Source organism: Canis aureus, chromosome 8, assembly GCF_053574225.1.
Source record: "Canis aureus isolate CA01 chromosome 8, VMU_Caureus_v.1.0, whole genome shotgun sequence".
Classification (NCBI taxonomy): domain Eukaryota; kingdom Metazoa; phylum Chordata; class Mammalia; order Carnivora; family Canidae; genus Canis; species Canis aureus.
In genome coordinates, this window is record NC_135618.1 from 285482 (window position 1) to 308885 (window position 23404).

General features: G+C 59.2%; 1 long non-coding RNA gene across 1 annotated transcript; it reads left to right on the forward strand.

The window, feature by feature from the left end:
- Positions 1-3570: 3570 nt before the first annotated feature.
- Positions 3571-4668, forward strand: LOC144318242 (uncharacterized). The gene is made up of 2 exons (XR_013384037.1): positions 3571-3911; positions 4023-4668. It is a non-coding gene; the product is annotated as an uncharacterized LOC144318242 (long non-coding RNA).
- The last annotated feature ends 18736 nt before the right edge of the window (positions 4669-23404 follow it).

Below are 23404 nucleotides of genomic sequence, written 5' to 3' on the forward strand. Positions count from 1 at the left end.
GTATCATCCCCATTTTACAAATCAGACTTAAAAGATTAACTAATATTCCCATCTAGGGGAATGGAGTTTCTGCAACCAAAATTCATACTCCAAACCACTGTTAAAGGGCTTCTCTTCCAAATCAGGCCTCAAAAAAACAAAAAACAAAAAACAAAAAATCTGACTTCTACAACTCACCTCCCTAAATTCAGCTTCAACTGACATACAAAACTCACACACACACACACAAAACAACACAAATCTGACAATTTATCTAGCAATGACATGCTTCTGTTCGAAATTTTTATTTTTTTTTCTTTTCAGAGAGGTTTTCAACATGGAAAACAAAGTTAATCTGGCATTAGGGAACCATTTCCTCCGGTGTTTTGACTAGGAAGCTCTTTGCTGTCCCAACTTGACAAACCACCCATGTCCTTCAACAAGTGAGAGCACAAGCCCAACACCACCCATCTCGGCCTCGGCCTCGGAGGCTAATCTTCCAGACCAGATCGCAGCTGGCTCCGCGGAAAGATTCACGATATCAATCTTTTCGGTCTCTTGTGAAACACAGTTTCACATTTTTACGTATTTGTACACGAATTCCAATGCTGTCGTCCAATACCTAGGGGAGAACCTGGGTCAGACGCAGTAAAAACACGACGACATTTTTTTATGAGGCCCAAACACGCAGTTGTTAAGACTGTTGAGCACTTTTTGGACTGAAACCAGGCTTTTATGGTGCTAGTTCACTGTGAGGGGAGCCAAGGGACTGAACATTTGATCCCAAAGTCCTTTATCACTAAAGAGTCTATAAAATGTTTGATTACTTTAAAAAGATTATGTGTGTGTGAATCATATGTTTGTTGAAAAACAGGAGGCTTGTTCATACACACAATTTGGCCTTAAAAAAAAAAAAAAGAAAAAACACCCCGAACCCCAAACAGCTCTTTAGGGGACTGGGATTGTTTGGGAGACAGAGGCCCCCGCTGCGGTCACTCGGTGCCCCGCCCTCCTGTCCTCCAGGTGGGGCCGTGACCTGCGGAGGCGGAGGGAGAAGGGGGGGAGCCGAGGGGGAGGGGGAGGGGGAGGGGAGCCGGGCACACCTGCGGGCGCCGGGAAAACAGCCCAGCCCAATGGGGCTTGCAGGCCTCGGACCCCGACCCCGACCCCGACCCGACCCAGACTTGACTTGACCCGACCCTGACCCCGGCCCCGACTCGACCCCGACCGGACTCGACCCGACCCAGACTCGACCTGACCCGACCCCGACCCCGGCCCCGACTCGACCCCGACCGGACTCGACCCGACCCAGACTCGACCTGACCCGACCCCGACCCCGACCGGCACTGGCGGCCCCCGGGACGCATCGCAGTCGGTCGGTCCGCGCAGGTACAGCGGCCGCGGGAGGGGCCCGGCGGGAGGGGGCTCGGCGGGAGGGGGCTCGGGCTTCCAGGGCCGCGTCTGTGCAGCACGACGCCCGCCCCGGGACCGCGGACCCCGCCGCATCGGTGCCCCTCGGGGTCCCGCCCCTCCGGGCCCCGCGCCCCAGGTCGTGCCCCAGGCCCCGCCCCTCCCGGGCTCCGCGCCCCAGGTCGTGCCCCAGGCCCCGCCCCTCCAGGCCCCGCGCCCCAGGTCGCGCCCGAGGCCCCTCTCCTCCGGGCCCCGCGCCCCAGGTCGTGCCCCAGGCCCCGCCCCTCCAGGCCCCGCGCCCCAGGTCGTGCCCCAGGCCCCGCCCCTCCAGGCTCCGCGCCCCAGGTCGCGCCCCAGGCCCCTCTCCTCCGGGCCCCGCGCCCCAGGTCGTGCCCCAGGCCCCGCCCCTCCGGGCTCCGCGCCCCAGGTCGCGCCCCAGGCCCCTCTCCTCCGGGCCCCGCGCCCCAGGTCCGCGCCCCAGGCCCCGCCCCTCCGGGCCCCGCGCCCCAGGTCGCGCCCCAGGCCCCGCCCCTCCCGGCCCCGCGCCCCAGGTCGCGCCCCTGGCCCCTCTCCTCCGGGTCCCGCGCCCCAGGTCGCGCCCCAGGCCCCGCCCCTCCCGGCCCCGCGCCCCAGGTCGCGCCCCTGGCCCCTCTCCTCTGGGCCCCGCGCCCCAGGTCGCGCCCCAGGCCCCGCCCCTCCGGGCCCCGCGCCCCAGGTCGCGCCCCAGGTCCCCTCTCCTCCGGGCCCCGCGCCCCAGGTCGCGCCCCTCCGCGGGGACCCCGAGCTCGCCCCGGGTACGGAGGCCGCGGTCCCGGCGTGCGGGCGCCCTCGAGGCCCCAAGGGCCGCGCCGTCGCCACCAGCACGGGCTGCGGTCCCTGCGCCGCCAGGGTCCCGACGGGGCTCCCGGAGCACGGGCTCGGCCGCCTGGCGCCCCGCGCCCCGCCCCCGCCCCCGCCGGCACCACCCCGAGGCCTCCGGCTGCCGCGGCCCGAGGGACCTGGGGCCTCCCCCGCAGACCCGCGCCCTCCCGCCCGGCCCGGGAAGGAGCCGAAGGGAGCGCGCAAGGGGGGCGTGGCGCCCGGGCCGCCCCGGGGCAGCGCTGGGAACCCCGGGCCGCCCCCGCCCCCGCCCCGTCGAGGGCCAGCGCCGTCCGCCCGGCCCCGCGCCCCTCCCCCTCCCCCCTCCCCTCCGCGTCTCGGCGCCCAGGCCCCGACCAGTCCCCGCCCTCCGGACGCGCTCGCTCCCTCCCTCCCTCCCTCCCTCCCTTCCTTCCCTCCCTCCCTCCGCTCCCTCCCTCCCGCTCCCTTCCCAGCGCCCGGAGCCCGGCCGCCCCCGCCCCGCCCCGCCCCGCCCGCCTGCGCCCCGCGCCCCCCGCGCCCCCCGCGCCCCGCGCCCCCCGCGCCGCGCCCACTCACTCGCCTGCCGCTGCGCCGCCGCCGGGGACTCGGGCTCCGCGGGCTCCGGGACGGGCCGACCTGTCCTCCGCCTCCTCCTCCGGCTCCTCCGGGCGCCGGCTCCGCCTCGCTGCCTCGCTCGCTCGCTCGGGGAGGCGGGGCGCACGGCTCGACGGGCGGGGCGGCGGCGGCCCCGGCCTCCCTCCCGGCCTCCCTCCCGGCCTCCCTCCCGGACGCCCTGCCCCGCCCTCCTCCGCCCTCGCCCCGCGCCTCTCCCCCGTCCTCCCCTCCCTCCCTCCCTCCCTCTCCCCTCCCGCCCCTCCCTCCCCTCCTCTCCCCTGTCTCCCGTCCCCTCCCTCCCCTCCCCCTAACTCCTCCCCTTCTCCCCCTGTCCCCTCCCTCCTCCTCCCCCTTACCCCTCCCCTTCTCCCCCCCTCCTCCTCCCTCCGTCCCCCACTCCCCTCTCCCTCCCTCTTTCCCGTCCCCTTTCCCTCCCCTCCTCCTCCCTCTCCCTCCCCCCTCCTCCTTTCCCCTCTCTCCCTGTCCCCTCCCTCCTCCTCCCTCCCTCTCCCCTCCTCCCTCCCTCCCTCCCTCCCTCCTTCTCCCCCTCCCCTTCCCTCCCTCTCTCACTCCCCCTTCCTCTCCCCCTCCCCTACCCCTCTCCTGCCCTTCCCCCCCCCGCCCGCCCCCTCCCCCCCACCCCCTCCCCTCCCCCCCTCCCCTCCCCGCCCCCACGCCCGGACCCCCGCCCCGAGGCCCGTGCGGACTCCGCGCTCACCCGCCGGCCTCGCGGGCTGCCAGCCCCCCCAGGAGCTGGGCCTGGCTCCAGGAATGTCTTAAGAAAACAGTCACAGTCCAATTTAAAGGGCCCTGGGGCCACGGGGACGTTTCGTTTCCCAGAAAACGGTGCTGGATCCGCGAACCGCGATTGCGGACCTGGAAGCGCGAGCCCCGCGGCTCCTCCGTCCGTCCGTCTGTCCCGGACCCTGGGCTCCCGCCGGCCGCGAACTCTGGGTTCGGCGGGGATCGGCCCAGGGGCGGGAGAAGCCACCCGTGTGGACCGAGGCCAGACCGTCGGGCCGGCAGGTGCTGGGCCCCGAGCTGGCGCTGAGCTGGTGCAGACGCAGGTGAGGCCGCCGAGGCCTGCAGAGCCCAGAGGGGTGGAAAGAGGCGGGGCAGAGGGCTTGCCGGCCAGCAGACCTCCGCTGACCCCCGGGGTTTGCTTTCTTGTCTGACAGGGAGAGGACACAGGAGAAGGTGAGGCCCGAGTGGGTCACTTGGAACCGGTGTGGGCAGAGTGTGGTGCATCGGTGAGGGACGTCTGCGTGTGGACCAGAAGGGAGGCCCAGGGCAGCCGTGGCCCTGGGCTGCAGGAGGGGACAGTGTGCGGCTGGACGCCCTGGCCCGGGCTGTGGGCCCAGCAGCCTGACTGCTCCTCAGAACCCTCAGCCGCTGGACTTGCTGCACGCACCCTGGCCCCCAGCCACCGACACCGGCCACCGAGCACACGGAGCTACAGAGTGGGTTCCTGGCCGCCTGGCAACCCCAGGGTGGCCCCTGCGGGCTCCAAAGCTCCCCGTGAGGTCGGGCCAAACTCCGTGCCCTCCCCTGTGGGACTTTGCCTGCTATCGCATTGTTGCCGCGCCTCCCGCTCCCCTTCCAGTGCTCCTTCCTAGGAACACGGTCTAATCAGACCAGCTATGTGATTGGCAGGGCCCCACGCAAGGTAAAGAAGAGTGTTCGTGGCTTATAGGAACTTCAAAGTGGCAACAGCAGGTGTTAGACCGAGTCCGGGGTCCTGTGTTTCTGCACAGATGTGCTTGACTCTGCGGATGGCGCATCGGCGGAGCTGGTCTGGATGCTAATAAAATGCTTTTCACCTGAGTCCTCACCTAGGTCTGCTTCTGGGGACTCCCCCGCTAAGATAACAGCTGTCAAAGTAAAACATCCGCCGTCGGGTACTAGCACAGTCATCTTACAGGTACTCTAGTCGGCCTCCCAGGGCTTGGGAGGGGGCGGCTCCGGGAAAGGCAGCTGTAACCAGAGCTCCAGCCAGCACAGGAGGGAAAGCAGGTGAGGGTGGCTTAGGTTAGTAGGATGACAGGGCAGGAAGTCTGGGTTTAGCCCCATTCGGAGCCATAAGCACAGTGTTAATCTGGGTGGGATTTCAGATGGAGTTACCTAGAAACACCTTACTTGAAGTTTAATTGGCAAGTGGTTAAAAGGTTACACCTCACTTGTAAGGAAGTGGGGTTGGCAGGCCTGGGCAGAGGGAGAAGCTCCTCTCAGTGTGGTCACAGCTGGGCCTGGAGTGGGTGGCTCTTCAGAACTAAGCAGATGCAGCTCACGACGCCCGGGGGGCTCAGCGGGGCAGCCTCCGCCTTCAGCCCAAGGCATGACCCTGGGGTCCCAGGATGGGGATCGAGTCCTGCATCGGGCTCCCCGCAGGGAGCCTGCTTCTCCCTCTGCCTGTCTCTGCCTCCCTCTCTCTCTCTCTCTCTCTCTCTCTGTCTCTCAGGAATAAATAAATAATAATCTTAAAAAAAAAAAAAACTAGATTGAGTCCCCTTCGTAGTCTTCTCTACACCCTGCACCTGGAGAAAGGTGTAGCCATAGGCAAAGCAGTTCCCTGAGGGCGACGCCCCGGAGGACACGGCTGGGAACGGTCAGGCACGGATGCGTCAGCGCTGAGCAGAGGATCTAGGAGACACCGCACGAGATCTCTCTCGGCAGATGATCCCTGAGATCTCACTCGTTCTTACAGTTGGTCACGACAGGAAAACACAGCCCAGGAGGGCTGGCCCCTGGGTCTTCTGTGTAGCACCTGGACAAAATTTTATTGCATTTAACCCTTCTCATACTATAAGGTTATTTAATTTCCTATTTTTTTCCTTCAGGCTTTTAATTTTTAGTTTTTAAAAAGATTTATTTATTTATTATTAATTTATTTATTATTTTACAAAGAGAGAGTGCGGGGGGAGAGACAGAGGGAGATGGAGAGAGAAACTCATGCTGAGTGCAGAGACTGTCCACCTCCGGAGCCTGAGAAATCAAGAGTCGGTGGCTTCACCGACCGACTGAGCCAGCCAGGCGCTCCTCCTTCCACTCTTTTTTCCTCCCTTTTCTATGTGTTCTGGCCCAATTATTTCCTAGCCCTCCAATGGTACTGGAGACAAATAAATCCAAATAAATAAAGCAATTGCCCAAGAGTAGCAGTGTAGTGAGGTACACATGATGGGATGGAGCCTCTGGGATCAAGTCCTGAGTTTGCCACTGACAAACTGTGAATTTGGGGCTCTTAACCCTACTGGGCATTTACTTGTCTTTAAAATAGATTATAAGAGGGTGGTCTCTAATGTCCCCATTTTTTTAATATTTTATTTATTTATTCATGAGAGAGGCAGAGACACAGGCAGAGGGAGAAGCAGGGGAGCCCGATGTGGGACTCGATCCCGGGACCCCGGGGTCACAACCTGGGCCGAAGGCAGATGCTCCGCCACTGAGCCACCCGGGCATCCCCTAATGTCCCACTTTTAAAAGAGATGGTTTTCTCATGGGGCACCTGAGTGGCACAGTCCACTGTTAACTCAGTCTTGGTTTCCCTGAGGGTCAAGATCTCAGGGTCCTGGGGTCCAGCGGCCTTGAGCTCCTGCTCAGTGCACAGTCTGCTTGTCCTTCTCCCTCCTCTAGTCCCCCTCCCCCAGATACACACCTGTTGGCACTGGGTGAACTTTCTCCCTCAAACAAATAAAACGTTAAAAAAAAAGGTTTTCTCTGCTATATAATCCCTCATGAATCAAACAAGAGAACTTCTTAAAACTCAGAACTGATTTTTAGAGTTAGTTGCAGTTCATATGTGAGGTGCTACCCAGCAAGAACACCCTAAGTCCCGCAGCCGTCAGAAAGAGTTGGGTGAAACGGGATTCTAATAGATGGGGCCGATGGGGGCGGTGAGGTCCCCGCAGACTTGGGAATGATTCTTCCGGAATATCAGACTTGCTTCCTAAGGATTTTGCCCGTCCTGTTGCACGCGGCCACACTCTGCCTGAACCTGCCCCAAAAGTCGCGGAGAGCTCCCTCCTTTTGGATAGGCTGCCTGGGTAAGTGCCTCACAAACTGGTTTTTCTGCTCGGTCAGAGGCTGCCGTCTACCCAGGTGGAAGTGAGGCCGGGGAGAAGCACCCACGGCCTTGGAAACTCCCAAGTAACCTGTCGAGACGTGTGCGGCCACGGGCAGGGCTATGACCAACACCGTGGGCAGGGTCCTGGGCGAAGCCGCCCGGTTCCGTCCCACGTGGGTGGAAGGCTGCGGGGCCTGGGCGGGCGTGGCCGAGGCCTGGTGCTGACTCCGGCGCTTGGGGACTCGGCCGGGCCGTCTGGCTCGTTGCAGAGCAGGCCCCGTGGCCCCGGAGAGTGGAAACTCCAGGCACCGCTGCGTCGCCATGACCCACAGGGGCTCCCGGGTCAGCGAGGGCCTGTCAGCGGAGGGCGTCACGCGGGGGCCCACGGGGAGCCCGAGACAGGTTACGGGGGCAGCCCCAAGGTCCGGGGGGCGTGGAGCTGGAGGGAGACTGGGGGTCTTCTCTCCGTCCTCTGTCCGGCACGGGTCTCTCCAAGACAGAGTGATTGAGAGAGGCCTGGGCTGAGTAGGTGATCCCGGGGGGGGGGGGGGGGGGAGGAGGCAGGAGGTCCCAAAGCATCAACCGCAGCTCCGGGGGGATCCCCGGCCCGCAGAGCTGTGGAGGAAAGGACGGCGTCGGCTCCCCGGGAAAGGCCAGTCCCGTCCCTTCGCCCCTGCCTGCGGTGCCCCTGGAAGCCTCCCGTCCCCACAGTCCCTGTGGCCTGGGCTCACGTGGGGAGTCTGGCAGTTTCCTCCTTGGCTGGCGGTGCTGCCCAGCGCCCGGCTCTCACTCACAGAAACCCCGGGGCCCAGAGTAAGTACCGCGGCATGAGCACCCGGGGCCCTGGCTCTGGCCAGGGAGGACTGGATGTTGGCCGCGGCGTGGAATGTACCGAGATGCCACGTAATTAAATGGCTCAACAGAAGCATTCTCTCTGCCAGCCACTCACCCAGACCCTCCCCGGAGAAAACAGGAGGCCGCCGCGGAGGCCGAAGGGGGAGCGGCCTGGTGGGCCCTGATTAGATTGTCCCCCTCTGCCCCTGGCCCCCGTCTGCCCTGTGAGCTCCGTTGTGACGCGAATGGGAGTGTTTTCTCGGGCACCACGGTAACAGACCTGTGAAGCTCATTGAGCCTTAGATTCCGGTGAGGATGGAAAATACCAGGCCGGCAACCTCCGTGACTGCAGCGCACGCTGCCCGGTTCTCGGAATATCCAAGATGTGTTCGGGACGTTGGGGACTCTCGGAAAATGCAGTTAAGAGGACTTCTTTGTAGTGTTTCCGGATTGCTCCAGGAATACCGAGCTAACGGAGTGATGCCAGCAATGGCACGCTCCTGGCCGCAGCAGCAGTGTCCGTACCCTATCACCTCGCTACTTCTAAAAACAGAAATCCAGACTACCCCGAGGATGACGTGCCGCGTCACAGAGCTGAACGCGACAAAGGCGCGTTGACCTAAAGGGTGTTGTGACCACATTCCTCTCATGTTGAAAGCCCTCCCTGGGCGTCTTCCTGTGATTTTCCTACTTCCCGGGCGTCTTTTCTTGTATTTATTAGTCACGTATATGGTTCCACTACCGATTTGGGCATGGATCTGCTTCCAGAGGCCGCTGATGGATTGCGCGAGATATTTTTGTATTCCTATAAATAGCCTGGAGCTTTGTTCTGGAATATGGTTAAGTTACTTGGAAACAGATTCATACTTTTAGGTCTTGCTCTTAAGAGTTACTCAACGAGATCGGAGCAGCTGTCACTCTAGAGCCAATTCTCGCCCCAGCGGAGCAAGGCCTGCATGTCTACCCAGGGCTCCAGGAATCTTGAGCTTTTCCGGTCTGGCGGGTAGGGAGGCCGCGGCGGTGCTGGCCCTACGCGAGCATCCGGCACTTACCTCTGATCCTTGCAGGTGGCTCTTGCCCTGGCCTGGGTGGCTCTCCATATGCGTGAGCTCCCCGTGACTCATTATTCCCATCATTGCACCGTCTGGGGGACTGTCTGTGGTCTCCAGGTTCTCCTCCCCTTGGCGCTCCCTCTGGGGCTTAGTCCCGTGAGCCCCAGCTGCCTTGGCTTCCCTGAGCTCCCATCCTCACGGCCCACTCCGGGGGCCCACCAGTCCCCGCTCTCTGCTGTGCCCGGGAACCCCCTCAGGACAGTTCACGGAGGGGCTTGGCGAGGCTCCCCTCATCTGTTTCCTCTCTCTAGGGTCACGGTCCCCGGGTCACTCGAAGGACGGTGTTTTGCAAACTGTTGTTTGGGATATTTTGTCTGTGTGTGTGTAGGTTGTCACAAGTGGGACGATAACCCGGTTCTTCCACCCGACGTTGGCCGTAAGCAGCCCTCGCCCGTCACTCTACCCCCTGCCTTGCTCTTCCTTCCGCTTCCCACCGTCCAGCGCTGTTTGCTGAGCCTCCCTTCGGTCTGGTCTGTCTCCCTGGGGGGGCAGTAGCTCCACGGGCCACGTCTCTTTGCTCTACTGCCGCATCCTCAGCTCTTAGGACCTCGCCCGCTGCAGGGCAGTGCTCGTGAAGCGCTGAAGCAATGAGGGAGAGCTACCCCGGGCTGGATCGTGGGCGGCCTTGAATGCCAAGCAAGGAAATGAGACAAGTTTTGTTGGGAGCAGAGACTCTCACTCTGGGCTAGCTGCACGTGTGCCAAATTCTATTCATTTGCAGTGTGAGGACATCCTGGGGCACAGTGCTGGCGACTTCAGTCAGGCTGCCCTGGACGTCTGCCAAAGCTTTTGGTAGATTAGGTCACATTTTTGGAATTGGCTTGGAATTCAGGAACCTGGCAGTAATAATGAATCTTGCCTTTGACCCTGCCCCTTAATCTGATTGGCCCTGGGCCCTTTAGAAATACTAATTATGTTTCGCAGTGCAGTTGCCACCCCGACCTCTTTCCTTAGGCCGGTAACCCCGGGGCCGGCGTTCAGCACTCCTGCCCGTGACAGCACGCTTACTCCTCCTCCTTCAAAGAGAAAGTTTATCTTATCCTTAAATTATTTTTTTGAGATTTTTTTTTCCATTGTCTCTTTTGTTTCCTTTGAGTTTCTTTTTTCATTTTTCTTTTTAAAAATGTTTTTTTTGTTTTGTTTTGTTTTTTGTTTTTTGTGTTTTTTGCCTGCGTCTTTCACGTTAGCTTCCCTCAAAAGCCCGCTAGTCCTTGGCTGATTCTGATGCGAACCCGTGTCCATGTGCAGGACTAACTGAGCGGCGGCGGTGAGCGCCGCAGCAGACGCCTGGCTTCTGACTGCAGACCGGGGTTGGTTCTGCAGGTCTCTTCTCTGGAACTACTCAGATGTGCCAGAAAGGAGGGCAGATTCTCCGTTTGGGGCTGGGGCAGGGTTCAGCCGGGCTGTCGGAACTCTAGGAGCCTGCAAGTCTCATCGTGGTTTTTTGTTTTGTTTTGCTTTATAAACCTAGGTTTTCTTTTACTTTATCTTTCTTTTCCTAATACCTTGTACTCAACTGAGGCTCTTGTCCTTACTCTCTGGATTTCCTTTTTTTTTTTTTTTAGGGCTTTATTTATTTATTCATGAGAAACACAGAGAGGAGAGAGAGAGAGAGAGAGAGACAGAGAGAGAGGCAGAGACCCAGGCAGAGGGAGAAGCAGGCTCCATGCAGGGAGCCCGACGCGGGACTCGATCCCAGGACCCCGGGGTCATGCCCTGGGCTGAAGGCGGCGCTAACCCCTGGGCCCATTCTCTGGATTTCCAATCATTTATTCATTCAACACACATGTATCTGGTTTCCCCTTAGCACCTCGAGCCGGGCATAATTCTGGGTGCTTGCAGTGAGACCCACCAGCCATCAAAGCAGATGAAATTCCCTGCCCTGGCGAGCTTACCGTGCAACACCGCGGGCCCCGTCTTCCGCCCCAGCGAGGGCAGGCGGGTGGTGGCAGGGTGTGGAGGTCTCACAGACACTTCCAGGCAGTCCTGTGGTGAGCCCCTCTCCCCATCCCTATCATCAAAAATACTTGGCGTCTCCGGGTCCTGAGCCCCTGTGGGTTTTGGCAGAAGGAAGCATCCAGCTCTGTGTCAGCTCCCGTCCCCCCCACTGGAGACCCCGGATTTCAGCCCGTTTCGCCGCCGGTCGGCTGCCTTGCCGCTGGGCTACCCTTCTGGCCCGTGTTGGTCTCCTCTCCCTTTCCCCGTTGGCCTGTGGGGCACCGAACACTTCAGTGGCATCTGGGGAAGGAACCGAGCGACCTGCGTCACGTCAGCCGCGTTCAGTCGCGTGTCCCTAACCCTTCCTGGGACTCGAAGGTGCTGCCTGGCAGGGCAGACACATGCCGGCCTGGGCGGTGGGGCTCCGGGCTCCGACGGCCGCACAGGCCGCCTCGTAAGGCCGCGTTGCCGGACGTGAGATCCCAGAGAAGCTACGTAAGCGTCAGTGTTTCTAGGCTCAGGCTCTCTTACATCGTGACTCATTTTCTTTTCCCCTTTCCTTTGGCCCCGAGACTAAGTCTTGTTTACCTTTCTTCTTCCCTGAATCGTGCTTTTCTGTTACTTCTTTTATTGACCTTCGCGTTTTCCTTGCCATGACGTCCACGACGAGAGTCCTTTGGACTAAATTCCTAGTCATTGCACATATGCACCATGATATACTATTTTTTTTTTTTTAATTGGAAGGAACTAATAGGAAGGCTAACCTCTAGCTCGTATTCGTGCCAGACACTGTCCCAGGAAATCCCTACTGCCACCTATGAGGCCGGCGTTACCATCGCCGCCCCGGACAGGGCATCAAGTCCCACCACTTACGTTAAACATGCAAGACTAAAGATTTGAGATTAAAAACTTGCCTGAAGTCTTAGAGCGATGAGTGAAGTCTTTAAAAATTCATGAAATGAATCCGGTTCACCTATTACCAAGGTCTCGGTATGTCTTGCATGTGGTTTGAGGTGGAGTTTTGGTGCCTCAGACCTCCAAGACTCCCTGCCAAGGAGCCAAGGAGCTACGTGTCTGAGGACCAGGGAACACGCAGAAGCACAGGTGTGTGATGGGTATGAGGCACGTCCGCTTACGGGGCTGGAGGGCCGGGTCTGGAGGCCAGCAGGGGGTTTCTACTCCCTCGAGTGGAGACTGGCTGAGTGTGGAGCAGCGAGGCCGGCATGGCAGGTTCTAACCCACTCACTGACCCACTGGGCGGGGAGGGCATGCCCGCCTCACCCTCACGTTGTGGACCAGAACTCTGGACCTCCAGGAACGCCTGTGCCCGGGGAGTGATGCCGCTGCTCAGGGGTCAGGACTCCAGCAGCCACGAGAAGCCCTGGGGTGAGTCGGGCTGCAGCCCCCAGGCCGAGCGGCCCCATTGCACCACCCGCGAGGGGGCTGCCGAGGGGCTGCGGGTGTGGGCGGGAGCACCCTCTCTCCTGGGAGCCGAGCACAACCGCGGTCTTTGGCGGGCTGAGGCAGGAAGGTGGGGAGAGGGAAACGCAGGTACCTTCTGAGCGCTTCTGTCTCAAGGAGACAAAGATGCCAACATTGCAAACATCTCTTGTGGCTGTTTTTTGTTTGTTTGTTTGTTTGTTTTTTGGCCTGGTTCATCTTTTAAGTCCACGTCAGTGGCATCCCACTCGGCGGGGGTCTTGACGCACTAATGGACTGGGACCCTCACTTGGAAACACTGTTCCGGGAGGTTTGTTGATGAGAAAGACCCGCTGTCGTCTATGAACGCTCCCACGGACGGGTGGTCGTACGCAGGGTAGGAAGCAGGCGCTCCGCTGGGCCGCAGTAGCGGCAAGGAGGACACGCGGTCTCGAACTGCGAAAACCAGCGCAGTTGGACAGAGGGTTCCTCGGGCAAAGAGATTAGGGACCCCCAGGAACGCTGAACGTCTTTCCACGTGCTTATTTGCCATCTGTCTGAGTTCAGGCCGCTGAAGCAGGCCTCGGGGGGTGGGGGGGGGGGCACCGCAGTCAGCACCGTCGGGCTCTTCCGGGCTTGCAGACGTCGGTCTTCCCTTAGGATCCTCCCATATCAGAAGGAAAGACCTACTTTTCTCCCTTTTCTTATAAGGACAGGAATTCCGTCCCGAAGCTCCACCCTCAGGACTTAAGTACCTCCCAGAGCGCCCACCTCCTAATACCGTCACATTGGGCATTAGGACTTAAATGTGAATTTGGGGGATACAGACATTCAGTCATAGCACCCACTGTATATCCTCTTTGGTGGAATGAAAACAGCGCCTTTTCTGTGGGAGAGAGAGAGAGTTGGGGGGAGAGAGAGTTGGGGGCAGCAGCAGAGGGAGGGAGGGGGAGAGAGAGAATCCTAAGCAGGCTCGGTGCCCATCATGAAGCCCCCACATGGGGCTCGATCTCATGACCCCTAGATCATGACCTGAACCAAAACCAAGGGTCAGATGCTTAACCAACGGAGCCACCCAGGTGCCCCCAGACAAAAGCACTTTTAATGAATCACGCACTAAAATTAAATGAGATAGTATTATTATTAACAACGGCAGCAATATTGGTCCTGAGAGTAAGTTTTCAATTTTTTTTTTAAAAAATAGTCCCCTGTGCATGTAACTCTGCATGAGGCCCCAAGGATCCAGACGTGAACTAGACAGGTGCGGCTCTTCCCTTCGAGGAACCTACGATCATAAGGGAGGTGAAGAGTTGGAAAACCATAAAAAAACAGATACACGTACGTATGAATAGTTGTAAAAAGTAAGGTGTCCTGGGAAAAAAAAATTAAAAAGATGTCATGATAAAGCAAAATGGAGACAGTTTACACTGAGAGTCAAGTATTTCCGATGCGCACCCGAAAAATGAACGGGGAATATCCGGGTGCCGTAGGGCTGAGAGCACCCAAGCCAGCCAGGTGGGAAGGGGCGTGGGATGTCCCGGAAAGCAAGGGAGGCTGGCGTGGCCGATGCAGAGCCCTGGAGGGAGAGCGGGTGACGTGAGTCCCCAACGCAGGCCGGAGCCAGATAAGCAAGGAAATCAGATAAGGAGCAGGAGCAGGGCCTGTCGAGGGGCGCGGGGACTGCGGGACGCTGGGAGGCGCATCACAGAGGTTGAGGGGACGCTGCTGCGGGACCCCGTGTCGGGACGGGTCAGGGGGCACGTGAGGGAGAAGGTGTCGAGGTGACCCCGGGTGGCTTGCTTGGAGCCGGGCTGATGGAGACGCCTTCCCAGTGGCAGCGCGGGGTTTGGTCTTCACGGGCCGCAGGCCAGTGGCCGTCACGTTACGTTTGGATGAACATGACCCTGGACACTGATGCGAAAGTCCCGCAAGAATCGGCCTGTGGAGCGGCCCGGACGGGCGAGGGGCTGAAGCCACAGGAGAAAACGTTAGGCTCCCAGATGTCACCCTCCCTTGGCCTCTGAGAATTTTCACAGCGGTTAGGATCGCGGGCAGGTGTCCACCAGAGGGCAATGTTTCTTTACAAAAGCCCACTTTTGGGAGCCTCGGGTCCCCGGAGGCAGCCCGGGGTTCCCTGGGGGCTCCTGTCCACAGTGACCCTCCACTAGGGGCCCCGGGGTCCCTCCCCCCACAAACTGACCCTCCACCCGGGGTCCCAGGGTTCCCCCCGTCCACAGTGACCCCCCACCCGGGGCCCTGGGGTCCCTCCCGCCCACAGTGACTCTAGTCCCACCCGGAGCCCCAGGGTCACGTCCGCAGTGACCCTCCACCTGGGGTTCCCCCCACCTGCAATGACCCTTGTCCCACCCAGGGTCCTGGGGTCCCCCCCGCCCGCAGTGACCCTCCACCCGGGGTCCCGCCCGCCCGCAGTGACCCTCGTCCCACTTGTGGTCCCCGGGGTCTCCCCACCTGCAGTGACCCCAGTCCCACCCGGGGCCCCGAGGTCCCACCCACAGGACCCTCCACTCGTGGTCCCGGGGTCCTGCCCGCCTGCAGTGACCCTCGTGCCCCGGCCCTCCCTCCGCAGCCCTCCCCTCTGCTCCCTGGGCACCGCCACCGCAGCCCGAGACCTGGCCTGGCAGGTCCCGCCCAGGCCCCCTGGGGCTCTCCCTCGGGCCAGGGGCTCCCCTCTGATGACTGTCCCTTCCGATGGCGTTGCGGCAACACGAGTCCCCGTGCCGTGGACAGGCAAACGCGAAGCCACCCCTTCCTACCACCCTGCACGGAAGCGCGTGGCTGCGCAGGTGCCTGTCCCCGCCCCCAACCGCGGGCAAGTGCTGCCTGCCGATGTGTCCCCCCGCCGGCTGGGGCCCCGCGCACGTGTGGTCTGCACAGCGGCCAGCGGCCCGGGTGGGCGGGCTCAGCCCCGGGGGTCCTGGGCCCAGTGGGCCAGCCCCCCGCAGGGGCGCATCTTCCTCCTCCCACAGGATCAGCCCGCCGGCGCCTCATTTTCCCTTAGAAAAGCCTAAAATATTTGGATGCCTTAAAAACATACTTTCAGAAAGGCGACCCATTATTACTATTAATTTACAGTGATGCTGCCCGAGAGGTGTTTTCAGCCTCTTTGCATTTCATCAGGGTTTTTTTTGTTAAAGATTTTATTTATTTATTCCTGAGAGACACAGAGAGAGGCAGAGACACAGGCAGAGGGAGAAGCAGGCTCCACGCAGGGAGCCCGACGCGGGACTCGATCCCGGGACTGTGGTCACGTCCGCACGCTGCACTGCTGACCCCCCAGGGGCCTGTCATTGGGGGTTTTGCAGGGATGATGGGAGCCTGGTGAGAAGGAGGGAGGAGACACAGCCTCCACCCAGAGGGAAGGGAAAGAGTTTGGGGCCTCCCGCCTGCCTTGCAGGCGGCACAGTGACTTGCCATGTGTTCAGCCGCCCTGCGAGGGGGCGACTTGGGCGGCGTGTGGCCCCGTGGCCCCGAGGCCCCACCTCCCCACTCGCACACCGCGCAGCTCAGTTTCCAAGGCGCAGGACTTCACTGGCTCCCCGTGCGAGTCCTGTATCGCAGGCCCCGTTATTTCGTGCGTTTTCTCCGAGAGAGGAAGGCTAGACGGCCTGGCGCAGCGCGCCGCCACCTCCTGAGCAGCCGTGGGCCCGCGAGGCCGAAGCGTGCGTGGAGGCCCTGGCCTCGCTGGAGCGCAGCCCGGGGTAGACTGTGCCCTCGGTGGTGGTTGGCTCTGCCCCGGCCTCGTTCCGCTGCACAGCGTCTGTCCCGCCTTTGTGACCCCCCTGACCCGCCCCAGGTTGCTGGGGGCATCCTCTCTCCCCTGCCGTGTGTTGCGTTGTGGCGGGGGGGGGGGGCAGACTCAGGTGCGTGCCTCCTGCTGAAGAAGGCAGCGGTGCCAGGTGCTGGCTGGGACCCGAGCCTCATGCCTCATGCCTCATGCTGCAGCGGCCGCACCGCCCCCCCAGCGAGGCTGTTGCCATGGTCCCCATTTCCCGGCCGGGCTGCTCTGCTGCTGGCCTCTCGGCCTCTCTCTGATTTTCCCAGCTCCCTATCCCCTTCCGGTAAATCTCCTGTTGCTGAAGTCATCCAGAGCCCGTTCCTTTTCCCTCTTAACTAAAAAACTGCAACACGTAAGCCCTGAATAAATACCCGATGAATGAACCCAAAGGTGTGGTTTCCATTTCGTAAAAGGAAAGTCTGAGTTTCAGAGGTCTCGCCGCGCACCGGAGACCACACGCCCTCCGTATCTCGCCGATTCTCTGACATACCCTTCTCGCCTTTTCACGACGCATTTTTTTTTTTTTTACTTTTTTTTTTTCATTTTTCTTCTTCTTTTTTATTTCTTTTTTTTCCATTTTTTTTCTTTTTTCATTTTTTTTTCAGGATGCATTTTGCAGTCGATCGTGCCTTATAGCTGATCAGCGGTATTTTCCTGGTTTATGAAATAATGCTGTGCCTTACAGTGGTTTAGATCCAGTGAAATACGGTACCAAGTGAGGGGGTCAGGATTCAAACACACCTCAGAAGTCTGTACGTGTTTGCTTCCCGAACGAGTTTACTATCTGGTTGGAGAGAAAAAAAAAAGGAAAAGAAACCCCAAAACCCTCTTTAATGCTGGACAGAGGACCTGACGAAACTTGTAGGGGTGCATGAAGGCTGAGGGGCTGGGTGGGGAGCATTGGGTGAGCATTAGAGAGACAAGAAGGACTTTGGGGGCGCCTGGGTGGCTCAGTCAAGTGAGCATCTGACCCTGGATTACAGCCAGGTCAGGGTCTCAGGATCATGAGATCAAGCCCCAACCCAGCTGGGCTCTGAGCTCAGGGGGAGTCTGCTCCAGAGTCTCTCCCTCTCCCACTACCCCTCTCACCTTGAAATAAATAAATACATGTAAAAAAGAAAAAAAAAAAGCAGAGACTTGGGTCAATAGGAAGGTGACGGAGAGGGCAGGTGGAAGGCCTGCATCCTGGACGCCGGCATGGAGCCCCCTGGGCTGCCGGGCTGAGGCCGGGCTTGGGGGGGCAGGGCCGCTGTGGCCCCCACGGCTCTCCTTCTCCTCCGGGCACGTCGCTCCTCCAGTTCTCCCTGCGTGGCCGCCACCCGTCCGTCCTCCCGCAAGCTCCTCTCCCCGGGTCAGCTCCCCTCTGCGTGGCGGGGCGAGTCCCCTCGGGCGCCGGGAACAAGGCAGGGGCGGGCACCCCGAGGCGGCGGGCGAAGCAGGCATCTGAACGGCGTGTCTGTCGATCTGCGGACGTGTCCACGTGCACCCCCACACACACGTGAGCCCCGCGGCAGTGGGGACGAGGGCAACGGGGGAAAACGTTGGAAAAGTCCCAGAACTGATCGTGACGGGACAGGAGCCGCTAACTGAGGTGGGCGGCAGGACGTCCTGGGATGAGGGCACACGTGCGCAGGGACCTGAAGGAGCAGACGGGGAGATTCGGGTGCATCTCGGGGGCCAGGGCTCCCCCCACACAGGCCGACGCTGGGGGCGGCGGGTGGGTGGCTGTTCCGGGAAGAGCGCCTGCGCCCACGGGTGGGGGGCTGTGGGCTCCACCGGGCACCCCATCAGGCTCCGGGACTTCATCCCCGGGGCTTGCAAAGCTTTTGGAGAGGTTTGAGCAGGGGGAGACGATGAGAGAGAGACGGGCCACCCCTGGGAGGAGCTGGGCCGCGGCCCTAGAGAGCCTGAGTGTGATTTTCTCTGTGTCCTGGGATTTTCGTTTGTGAAGCATTTACGCAGAGCAGCAAGTCCGCGCTACTGAATAAACACGGATTCCTGCGGAGCACAGAGAGGCCCCAGGACAGATGTGACGAAGGGATGGTTTGTTCTGACACAAACAGGCCGCAGAAGGCTGCGCCCGCTCCTCGGGGTCCCCGGTTGTCAAGGAGATGCCTCTGGAGACCTCTTACGCCTCAATGTCGCCGCGTGGCGCTTGGATGTTTCATGTTCTCCTTCTGTCGCGTTGTCATAAAGCTCACGGTGCGGTCCTGCCCAGGAGCTAACCATCCGGCCCGCTGCCTGCCGAGCCCTGCCCCCGGCCTTTCCTGCGCCCCCTCCCGGGATGGTTTCCTGCGGCCGCCCGGGGGGTCAGCACGCAGCCTCCGGGACCCGAGGGCCGGCCAGGCTCGCGCGGGAGGGGCAGGCGGATGCACTGAGCCGCGCAGAAGTACCGGGCGCCAGCTCAATCCAGCAGAGCGCGTGATCTCACCTGCTCACCGGTCGGGGCGGCACCGCTGTGTCCACTTTGTAGGGAGGGAAACTGAGGCTCAGTGATAAAGACACGTGGCCAGGTAGCTGGTGGCCCCAGAACTAGCATCTTCCAGTGTGGCGTGGGCCTACCGCCCTGCTCCATGCAACGGTGGAGCTGGAGGTGATAGTGGGTAGTGCACCCCTCACCGGCTCCCGCCCGCCGTCGGCTGGGCCCTGCCCCGGGGAGGCCCGGGGACACCGCTCTGCACCCCGGGCGGACGCCGCCCCGCTGGCTTCTGGGGCCGGATGCGGGCTCCTTACCGACCAGAGCTGCCCGTTGAGGGGAAGGTGGGAGCCCCCTCCCCGGCTCCGGCTGCAGGACTCGGGCCGTCAGTTCCCCCCGGAGAGGAAGTGGAGCCGCTTCAGTAAGCTGCCGGCTGCAAGGCCAGTGGAGACCAGCGTGGACGTGAAGATGGCCTGAGTCGTTGGCCGGGGTCAGCCTCCCCCCAGGGGTTGCATAGACTGTCCAAGGATTCTGGCGAGCGGAGCGTGGTTTCCGCAGCCTCGCCCGGCCGTCCGTGCGCCGCCCCGTGTGCTGTCCTGCTCTCACATCCTGTCAGCGCCGGCGGGGAGCAGGCTGATGTCTGGGGTCCCGAGCATCGCCCATCCACAAGGGCAGCACTCCGCTCCTGCCGTGGGGGGGTCCCGAGGGCCTCCGCCTGCTGCCAATTTGCTTTTAACAAATATTCGTGTCCGAGGAGAGCGTGGAATCTTTATCGGGAGATCTTCCTGGAGGCCTTGCCAGTAGCCAACGCATCTGACGGAGGCGTTGCCATCCTTGCCGCTGTCTGCACGTCTCAGGCATTCCAATCTTCCAGAACTCACCCAAATTAATGAAATGTATTCTGATGTTTGGACAGGTCAGCCAGAAATGTGTTCTCAAACAGCTCACGCGGCACGGTCTGACTTTGTCCTCAGACTCCGCTTTTTCATCTGAAATGCGTGGGTCTACGCGTTACCCAGAGAGGCTCATCTCCCCCTCGCCTGTAAGAGGTCAGTACAGGGATCAGAGGCACTCCGTGCGCTGGGTTTGGGGCACACCTGAATTTTGTCAACACAGCAAGGCTGCTACTTGGGGAAACTCATTCTGGAGGAAAATTACAATTGATTTGCGTAAAAGCCCAAGGCATTTTGGAAGGCAAGGGGCCAAGCTTCCCAATTCCTCCCTGGGGTCTTCTTAGGTAGAGCTGCTGAGGACGGGCGTGTGGAGGGCTCCCCTTAACCCAGGGTAGGGAAGGGCTATGAGGTTCCCAAAATAAAATCAACTTTATAGAGAGAGGGCGTCTAGGCTGATGATCTGGAACCAAGACCCTACAATTTGTGCCGTAGAGCGAATCTCTACACAACGCATCATTCATTCTAGGAGCTCCCCTGCACCAGCTCTCCTGGCAGCGAAAAGATGGAGAAGGGGAGCATCCCTGAGGATGGAGGCGTCATCTGAATGACTTACAACCTCAGAGTCCAAATAATGGGGCGGGCATTGGAAGAACTGGACAGAACCAGCCGCCATGGTGACGCCAGGGAGACGACACGGCTGCCCCGGACCCATCTACCCACTTCTCCTCCAGCTTCGTGTGGAGGGCAGGCTGGATTATTGCTGCGCTGTGCAAGCTCCTGGGAGATTGTGAGGCTCGTTAGATTCAAGGATTTCCCAAAATACCACCTCTTGCTAACGGGGCATGGGAGTGTCTGAGCATTCAAGTAAAGCAGAAAGGGGATACGGCCCCGTTTTACTCTGATCTGCGGGACAGGGCTTCCTGGTGGCAATGTGTGCGTGTAGGAGAATTCAAATGAGATTTCACTACTTTTTAGGCACCTCACATCTGCATCACGGACTGGTCAATTTTTTTTTTTTTTTTTAGAACTGAGAATCCCTTAGTGATTGAGATAAGGTCAGTATCCTTATCATGGACAAGTCACCGCTGATTGGGAGGTTACCAGGGATCTGTGCTGAGCGCAGGCTAGAATAAAGCCATAAGGGAGCTTTAAAACCCCTGGGCGAATATAGAGGGACAGGCCGGCTATTTAGGGAAGAAGAGGAGGCAAGCGTGGTGATGTCAGAGGAGCGGAAGATGCCAGCGTCATCTCGACTCTCCAGGGTGATTCACAGGGATTCTCACTCAAACTCTGAATTTCTAAACATCATGGACTCTCTCCTTGGAGGAAGAGCTGGCCAGATCTGTTGTTGCAGGGTCCTGGGGCGCAAAAGGTCCCCTGTGACCCCAAGTCTGGACACCTCGAGAGACAGGGGCCAGCTCGCTGACTCATGCAGGAACGAGGATATGCAGGGAGCAACGAAGCCCATGACGTACTAGAACCCCCCAGAGGACACGTTGAGGACTGAAATTATACCCCAGGGGGGAAAACATTTGACCTTTGTTCATCGAGGCGTACTTCTAAAATCGTGAAAATAATATGTTTTTCTAAAAAAATTATTATTTAAAGCATATTATACACGAGACCTTGCTCTGAGGGTTAGGATCATTCCATTAATAAATTAATTAAATGTAATTCATTTAAGCCTCACAACTACCTTGTGAGGCAGGTCCTACATTATGTCTCATTTCCCTCAACTTCAGGTCCATTTGTGCCCTACTGTCGCGAGAGGGTCCACATGGAAAGAGGGAAAGAGGAGGCTGTGTTTCTGCACCTGATGCATCATCCTCATCACGTTCCGAAGGACCCGTAATAGTCCTTGAAGTCTTCCTAGGCCAAGGGGGGGGGGGGTATATATAAATGAAATAAAACAACTTTCTAAAGCTTTGGTGATAATCAAGTCGAGTTTTTGATCTGGCTCTTCCTCCCACGGAAGTGAGTGGCCGCTGGGGACAGTCCAGCCACAAAAGGGGAAATTGGCAACATCAAAAAAAAAAAATTCTTCTAATAGATAAGAACGATGGCTAAGGCTACCACACGTGGCCCACAGAATAACGCCCTTCCGAGATGCCTGTACCGCAGCCACCAGAACCCGTGAACATGCTTCCCGACCCGGCAAAAGGGACTCGCAGGCGTGCTCACGGGCCTTGCGGTGGGGAGGCTGTCCTGGATGCTCTGTGTGGCCCCGATCGAATCGCACGGGTCCTGAGACGCGGAGAACCTCCTCCCGCTGTGGTCAGAGGGAAACATTCTGTGATGCAGGAAGGGCTAGAAGGAGGCAGCGTCGCTGGCTTCGGAGATGGAGGAAGGGGCCACCCGCCGCGGGACGTGGGCGGCCTCGCGAAGCTGGAAAGGGCGAGGAAGTGAGTCCTCCTCCGGAGCCTCCAAGGAGCAGGCAGCCCTGCCTACGCTTCGGTTTAGCCCCGCGGGGCTGGGGCGGGACTTCTGGCCTCCGGAACTGTGTCTGAGCTACTGAGTGGTGACTTGGTACAGCAGTTATAGAAAACGAGTAGGCCGCCCCGAGGGCAGGGCAAGTAAGAAGTCAGCCAAGTCCTCAAAGTGGCCCAAAGACGGGAAAGACCCAACTGCTCATTTTTTGTTGGATTTATTCAAAATAACCATATTCCTATAGCACATAGCTATCGTCACTTTAACATTTTTGATTGATGTGCGATGGACGTCAAGTAAGTCTTTCCGGTCTTTTAAAAAAGTGTGAGACTTTCACGATGATCACGTGAGGGAAATCAAATTATAGAGGAACGTCCTGCTGTAGGGCTTTGTGCATCTCTAGCTCTTGATTGAATCAAGCTGTTGGTCATTGTCAGTCTTACACAGAGCAGACTTTATGTACGTGGGACAAGATCGTGAGTTCTCAGTGGCCCGCAGGTGGCTCCGGCCACAAATCTAATCTGCCCCCAACCCTGTTACTTCTTCTGCCACCATAGTCCTTGCATCTGCTTCCTTTATGGCCTCTCGTTCAGGCCCAGCCCTCACACCTGGGCAGGTAAGAGACGTCTGACCGGTCACCTTGGCTCTTGCCTTCCCCCTCTGACCCGTGCTGCACTTTTCTGTCCAGATTCTTTCTCTAAAAGTCCTTCTCGGGGATCCCCGGGTGGCTCAGTGGTTTAGCAACGCCTTCAGCCCAGGGCGTGAACCTGCAGACCCGGGATCGAGTCCTGCGTCGGGCTCCCTGCATGGAGCCTGCTTCTCCCTCTGCCTGTGTCTCTGCCTCTTTCATGAATAAATAAAATCTTAAAAAAAAAAAAAAGTCCTTCTCCACGCTGCTGCCGTCCAGGGAGGGCAATGCTCACACGTCCTGTCGTTGGGCATGGGGAGGCTCTCAGCCATTAGCAGGCCCTGGAGAGTGTCGGGGGCTGCAAGCGACTTACATGTATCCGGTACCGATGTTCTGTTCTGACGATTTGTAGATGATTTGCTTTAAAAAAAAAAAAATTGAGGAGGGCACATTTATACAGTTACATTTATTTTGCAAATATTTGCAAAATGCAAATACCTAATGCATTTATTAGGTGCCCCATACTGCTGTGTGTGCTGAGGACACAGGGGGAAGGAGAGAGCAGAGGCCACCTCCCTGTGCAAGGAGACAGCTGATGCCCTGTGACATAAACAGGAGGTATCGGGGAGTAGGGGGGTTAAATGCTATGCAAAATATTCAGACAGCGGGGAGTAATAGAATAAGCAGGTGGCTACTGTAGATTGGGTGATAAGAGTAGACTTGAGGGGGGAGGTGACGTCTGAGCTGCTGGCTGCAAACACCTGGGAGGTGAGGATTCGAGGAAGAGGAAGTCCAAGGGTCCCTGCGGGGTGCGGACTATTCCAGGAGCAGAGAGGGGAGCACGACCAGAGGGTGGTGAGTTGAGCTGGCGAGGAAAGCAGTAGTCAGACCTTACGTCCCAGGAACCGAGTCCTGGGTTTTACTTTCCTGATAAGGTGGTAGGAAGCTACCAAATATGTAAGTCAGGGAAGCGCCATATGCTTCCATATGCCATATTTACTGTTTTTCAAAAAAATAAATTAGTTTTTGAGGTAGAA